This window comes from Oryctolagus cuniculus, unplaced genomic scaffold, assembly GCF_964237555.1.
Source record: "Oryctolagus cuniculus unplaced genomic scaffold, mOryCun1.1 SCAFFOLD_59, whole genome shotgun sequence".
NCBI classification, from domain to species: domain Eukaryota; kingdom Metazoa; phylum Chordata; class Mammalia; order Lagomorpha; family Leporidae; genus Oryctolagus; species Oryctolagus cuniculus.
This window is the reverse complement of record NW_027208260.1, coordinates 94,895-102,220: the sequence shown is the minus strand read 5'-3', so window position 1 is coordinate 102,220 and position 7,326 is coordinate 94,895. Positions and strand designations below refer to the sequence as shown.

The window sequence follows — 7,326 nt, the reverse complement described above, 5'->3', positions numbered from 1 at the left end:
TTGACAATCAGTGAATATCATTATTAGTCATTACCAACAACAGTTATTGATTTGAAAGGCAGAGTGACAGGAAGAGGGAACCACTGCTTCACTCCCCAGACACTTGCAATAGCCAAAGCTTGACCAAGCCAAAACCAGGAACTGGGAATTCATTCTGGATGTCCCATTTGGGTGCAGGGACCCAAGCACTTCTGCCATCCTCCGTCTCCTCCCAGGGTGCACACTAGCAGAAACTTGCCTCAAAGCAGAGAAGCTACCACTCAAGCCAGACATTTGTATATGGGATGTGGGTGTGTGGTGGTGATAGCAAGCCCTCATAGATAAAAAAAAAAAGACAAAGTTATTTCTATGCCAAGGAAATTACTCTGTAGTCTTTCTCTTATAAACTACGTATTGCTGAACCTAGATAATTTTTCCTTTATTTAACAATGACATGAAAATGTCAGTTGAGTTGGCTTTCCTGAAGACCTTTTTTCTTGAATATTAGTGGCTAGTTGAGATAAATTCTTTTCATCTCTTTCTCGCTTCGGCAGCACATGTGCTCGCTTCGGCAGCACATATACTAAAATTGGAACGATACAGAGAAGATTAGCATGCCCCTGCGCAGTAAGGTTTCTTTACCTCCCTGTAGACTCTGCTCTCCAGAGGTGAACAGGGTCCTCTAAACCCACTTGCTGCACACACAAACACCTGAGTGTTGTATTCTCCCACAGGTGTTGGAGACTGATATGGTGTTCTGATTTATATTTACATAATGGCTAGTGACATCGGGCATATTCACATGTTTTGACCATGTACATTTCTTCTGAGAAATGTCTATTCAGATCCTTGCCTGTTTCTTCACTGTATTTTTTGGAGTTTTTCCAATTCATGTAAATGCTCTGGAAATCTGTAAACATTCAGAGTTTTAATTTTTCCTGCCATCTGTTCATTGTATCTACACTCTGATGTTTACTTTGTTGTGAAGAAGTATCTTAGTTGGATATACTCAAATGTCTCTGTTTTTATTTTTGTGACTATTGCTATTGGAATCTTACCCAAAAGCTATTGTGTGTTGACAATATTTAGAGTTTCCCTATGTTTACTTGGGTTTGGGTCTTATGATTACATTTTAATTCACTGTGAGTTCACTTTCACATAGTGTAAGAGATGTTGGAGTCTCTTTTCAGGCTTCTACATATGGATAATCAAGTTCCTCTGCACCACTTGTGAAAGAGATTCTTCTTTCTCCAGTTCATTTTAGTTCCTTTGTTAAATATGAGTTGCTGGTAGAAATTTGGGTTTATTTCTATGCTACCAAGTCTTTTCCATTGAACTATGTGTCTGTTATTATATCAGTGCTAACACTTCTTCTTCTTTTTTTTTTTTTTTTTTGCAGTATATTTATTTGAAAGGCAGAGTTACAGAGAGGTAGAGGCAGAGAGAGAGAGAGGTCTTCCATCCACTGGTTTACTCCCCAAATGGCCACAATGGCCGGAGCTCTGTTGATCTGAATCCAAGTGTCAGGAGCTTCTTCCAGGTCTCTATGCAGGTGCAGGGGCCCAAAGACTTTGGCCATTTTCTACTTTTTTCTCAGGCTATACCAGAGAGGGGTATAAGAAGTGGAGCAGCTGGGAAACATACTGGCACCCATATGAGATGCCAGCACTGCAGACGGTGACTTTACCTGCTTTGTCATAGTGCTGACCCCTGTAATATGTCTTAAAATATGGTGTGATGTCTCCAGCTTTTTTTTGCTTTATAATATTGCTTTAGATGTTAAGCATCTCTCATGTTTCTATGTGAATTTTAGCATCATTTTTTCTAGCTCTGAGAACATCGTTGGTATGTTGATTGGGATTGCATTGAATTTGCAAATTGCTTTTGGTAGTATGGATATTTTGGTATTATTCTTCCCATTCACAAACATAAGTTTTCTGTGAGACTGTCAAAAAGCCTTGACAAAAATTGGACTTTATTACACAAAAATTCATCACTTTTTGGGATCATTTAAATCCATAATTTTGCACTAATATTTGATAAATAATTAAAGACTTTGAGCATTTTAGTAGGAGAAATTAAAATATTTATCAATTTATTCAAATATTGTTTAGATGTGATATTCAAATATTGTTTAGAGCCATTGTCTGTATTCCCTCTAAATTACGATCTTTTTGCTTTTTGCCTGTTAAACTTGTCCCTTGATTCAACAACCGTTTTTAATGTAATGTAAACTGAAAATGTCATTTCATAAGCTAAAAAAAATGACAAAGAAGGAAAAAGAAGGGAGGGAGGTTGAGTATATAATTATGTTCTCCGAATTTTTTCTATAAAACATATTGAATCATTTAAAAGCTAATTAAAATTAAACTCAAAATTGGACCATTATGACCAATATTTAAAACAAGTGATTAAAAACTGTAGATGTCTTCAATTTTGATTATCATTCTTCTTTAGAATATCTGAAAGAAATCCAGTTTCTCACTTTAAAATATACCAGTGTGTTAGAATTTAGTATTAAATGACTTTGTTTAAAAGTGTTATTTAATCTATTGCTTTAAGTAGTAATACTATGGCCATTGTAAAACAAAATCCTTATCATTTTTCATAAAACAGGAAGGGCTTTTAAAACATCATCACTAAAAATATTAAGAGACCTAAAATATAACATTCTTAAAACCCAAGTGATACCATTCAAAATTTTCAAATATGCAGGGATAGTTCATGTCAAGTAACTAAATAATTGTTAAGTGTATATATGGAATAGCTTCTATAAATTCTTTTGGCAAGGGCTGGCACTGTGCCATAGTGGGTGAGGCTGCCACCTGCAGTGCTGGTATTCCATAGGGGCATCAGTTCAAGACCTGGCTGCTCCACTTCCTATCCAGCTCTCTGCTATGGCCTGGGAAACACTATAAAATGGTACAAGTCCTTGGGCCCCTGCAACTGCATAGGAGACCAGGAAGAGGCTCCTGGTTCCTGCCTTCCAGTCAGCACAGCTGCAGCCATGGAGGCCAACTGTGGAGTGAACCAGTGAATGGAAGACCACTCTCTCTGCCTCTCCTTCTCTCTCTGTGTAATTCTGACTTTCAAATAATATAAATAAATCTTTAAAAAATTCTTTTGGCAAATAGATGAAGCTATTTGTTATACATTTCAAATAAATAGCAAACATACTAGAAAAATATATTGAATAAAATTTAAGCAACTCATAGCTATACACAGAAATTTCTCACCATAACAACATAGCAACCACTAAATTTCCAAATTCAATTTTCCACAACTTAGAATCTTTAACTCCAGAAGGAGTACAAAATTGACAGAACAGTGGCCTATGTATCAGGATACCTAATGCTAATACAGAATTATCCCTGCCACAACTTACCTATGTGACCTTGAACAATTCACTTTACTTCTCTGGGCTTGGCATTTAGCATCCTCATGTGATAAAGGAGGCTTGGATAAGATCAGTTGTACTCTATCTTGAGACTTCAATGATCTCTCAGTTTCCAAACAGGCACCTTAAGGGAAAGTAAACCTTTAGATCAAAGCTTACATTTTTAAATATAAATATATTTTAAACTGTTTCTACAACTAGTACAAAACAACACATTCAAATGTGTACCATGCCACTTTTCAATATTTGGGAATAATTAATGCATCATTTTAGAGCATTGTCTTGAGGCCAGTGCTGTGGTGTAGCTAGTAAAGCCACTGCATGCAGTGGGGGCATCCCATATGGAGGCCGGTTCAAGTCCAGGCTGCTCCATTTTCCATTCAGCTGTCTGCTATAGCCTGGGAGAGCAGTAGGAAGTTGGCCCAAGTCCTTGGGCCCCTGAATCTGCATGGGAGACCCTGAAGAGGTCCTGGCTCCTGGTTTCAGATTGGCATATCTCTGACCTTTTAGGTCATCTGGGGAGTGAAAAAGCAGATGGAGGAACTCTCTCTCTTCCTCTTGTTCACTATCTGTGTAACTCGGACTTCCAAATAAATAAATAAATAAATCTTTTAAAAAATCAAAAGAATATTGTCTGGCACACAGTGAACCACTAAGTACAAGATATTATTAGTAATATTAGATTGAAATATTGAAATAAACTAGGCAATAAGCCTTAAGATGCAAATTAATACCAAGAAATATAATCTCAAATTTCTGTGTTCAACAAGGTAGTCTCTTTTCACTACTAACTTTATACTAAATAAGATATTTTGATATTTTGTTAAGAGTAAATTTATCGGGGGCCAGCGCCGTGGCTCACTTGGTTAATTCTCCACCTGTGGTGCTGGTATCCCTTATGGGCAAAGTGTTCTAGTCCTGGTTGCTCCTCTTTCAGTCCAGCTTTCTGCTATGGCCCGGGAAGGCAGTAGAGGATGGCCCAAGTGCTTGGGCCCTGCACCCAGATGGGAGACCAGGAGAAAGCACCTGACTCCTGGCTTTGGATGGGCACAGCTCCAACTGTGGCAGCCATCTGGGGACTGAACCAATGGAAGGAAGGCCTTTCTGATTTCTCACTGTATATAACTCTACCTGTCAAATAAAAAAAATTATTAGTTTTTCATAAAAACTGCAGTATTGAAAAAGTTCTAAAATCCCTCTAATTCTAAATGTCTGTGACTGCTAACTCATTAGCACATATTGCATTCTTTACATCTGGGTAATCATGACAATTCACTTTTAAATGATTAACAGATCTGCTGTTATATATAAATACATGCTTTTCCGAAAATCATACAATAAGCAGTCTACATACTTTACTTCAAGTAGAACTGCCATATCCAGTCCTACAATTGTAAATAAGACAGTTTCAATTGTTCAGCATTATCAATTATAAATTCCAATCGTGTAGCAATACTCATAAGAATTTAGGGGGCCGATGCTGTGGAGTAGCAAGTAGAGCTGTGGCTTGCAGTGCTGACATTCCAATTGGGTGCCAGTTCAAGTCCTGGCTACTCAAATTACTATCCATCTTTTTAGGCAAGTAAGACTTACTATCCAGCAGTAGAGGATGGCCCAGGCCCTTGGGCTCCTGCACCTGCATAGGAGACCCAAAAGAAGCTGCTGGCTCCTGGCTTTGGATTGGCAGAGCTCCAGCCATTGTGGCCAAATGGGGAGTGAACCAGCGGTTGGAAGACTGCTCTCTCTCTCTCCTTCTCTGTGTAACTCTGATTTTCAAGTAAAATAAATGAATTTTTTTAAAAAAAGGATGAAATAAAAAGGAAGATGAAGATTACAAAATTGTTTAATTTTTTTAATAAATATAAATTTCCAAAGTACAGCTTTTGGATTACAGTGGCTTCCCCTCCCCCAAAACATCCCTCCCACCCATAATCCTCCTATTTCCTGCTTCCTCTCCCATCCCAGAAGATTACAAAATTGTATGAAGGACATTTGTACAGTAAACAAATATACTGATTTCCAATGCAATATTTGAATACTTGAAGCAGGAACGCTAAGTACTTCTTTGCCAAAATAACATGTTTTCTCCAGTGTAAAACCCATTTGCCATCCCAATACAAAAAGGGATTTGGGGCAAGAAGGAAAAAAGAAGTCCACACATGCGGAAATTTTAAGCAAAACAAAATAGAGAATGTATTTAGTTTCATGTAAATCACATGAGAATTAATAGTATTCTACCAATTTGCAACAAATATTTTTAACTTTAATGAATGAATGAATTTTCAGTTACATAGCAGGAAACTTCTACCCTCTCCCATAAAACTGAAAGAGAAACTTTTTAAAAGTAAAAACTGATGAAAGAATTCTGCAATACATGTTAATGTTAAGTAGCCCAGCAGAGTTTATTTAGAAATACAAACACACACACAGAAAATAAATACATTAAAATCTTACTGAATAGTCCAGTAATAGTTCAGGATCCAATATGTGTGCAAAAGATTCTGGATTTCCCAGTCACTTTGTATAGGAAATGATGTGCTTTGCTATGTAGCATGTACCTGTAGATTCCTGAACACCTCCACTTTGCTTCTTACCCTGAATCCCAGCAAATACAGGAACACAGCTGTTGAGTCATTCATTTTCTGGATTTGAGAATATCAAAGAATTAATGAGTATAGAAAGTTGTACAGCAGAGACCAAGAATGTCCAAGGGAGGTCACGTAAATCAATTGAACAAGTCAAAATACTATGAATGTATACTGAATGCTCTGTTTTTAATATGTCTTACTTACCTAAAAAGACATGAGGGCTATTGCTCTCTCTCTTAATACAACTAAGGAGAAGATATCACCAATGCTCAAGAAAAATGAATACACAGCAGAGCTAATACAAAATCCCCAAATTCCAAAATAGAAAAACTGGATATGCACTCCTTACACACACCCTGAAGTGGCAATGAAGTAGAACAAATCTAAAATTAGAAAAAAATCTTTTTTTAAAAGATTTATTTATTTATTTGAAAGTCAGAGTTGCACAGAGAGAGGCAGAGAAGAGAGAGGGGTCTTCCATCCACTGGTTCTCTCCCCAGTTGGCTGCAATGGCCAGAGTTGTGCCAATCCAAAGCCAGGAGCAAGGAGCTTCTTCCAGGTCTCCCACATGGGTGCAGGGGCCCAGGACTTGGGCCATCTTCTACTGCTTTCCCAGGCTATAGCAGAGATCTGGATCCATATGAGCTGCCAGCACTGCAAGTGGTGGCTCTACCCACTATGCCACACCACTGGCCCTGAAAATTCTTGTCAAATTAAGAACATTTAACCTTTGTTTTAGAGTGCTTTATTAAAATATCTAAACTGGGGGAATACATAATTTCTTTCTTTAGAAATCAGAAGAGAAAAAGAACACTTCAAGCCTACTGTGACACCACACAGAAGGAATGGAGAATCATGATCTCAATTAGCCTAGGGACAGAATAAAAGGGAGGGAAATAGGAACAACAGAATTAAGATGAATAAGCTTTGACAGCTGAGGGAATCTGAATGTAAAGAAAAGGCATGCAGTTAACTGAAACAATAGAGATAAGTCTGAGAGGAAAAAACATTGTTAAGTCATATTAATGGGGCCAGAGCTGTGACTTAGTAAAGTAAAAAAAAAAAATCTAAAATTTGTTTTTAAATTATATAATTAAAAAAGATAAAAAAGATGTTCAATCTTAAGTCTCTACAGCATAAGATATACATCAATTTTCCCAGGTTCTAGTTGCATTTATTAACAAAGTTTCATGGGTGTAATCACTAAAGTGGCTCCAATAAGTCTTTTTATAAAAATTATTTTTTATTTTGACAGGCAGAGTGGACAGTGAGAGAGACAGAGAGAAAGGTCTTCCTTTTTCTGTTGGTTTACCCCCTAGTGACCGCTGCCGCCAGTGTGCTGCGGCTGGCACATGGCGCTGA

The 7,326-nt window shown here is 37.4% G+C and overlaps 1 pseudogene; it reads left to right on the top strand.

Moving 5' to 3' along the window:
- The first annotated feature begins 538 nt into the window (after positions 1-538).
- Positions 539-606, top strand: LOC138848091 (U6 spliceosomal RNA; annotated as a pseudogene).
- Positions 607-7,326: the final 6,720 nt, after the last annotated feature.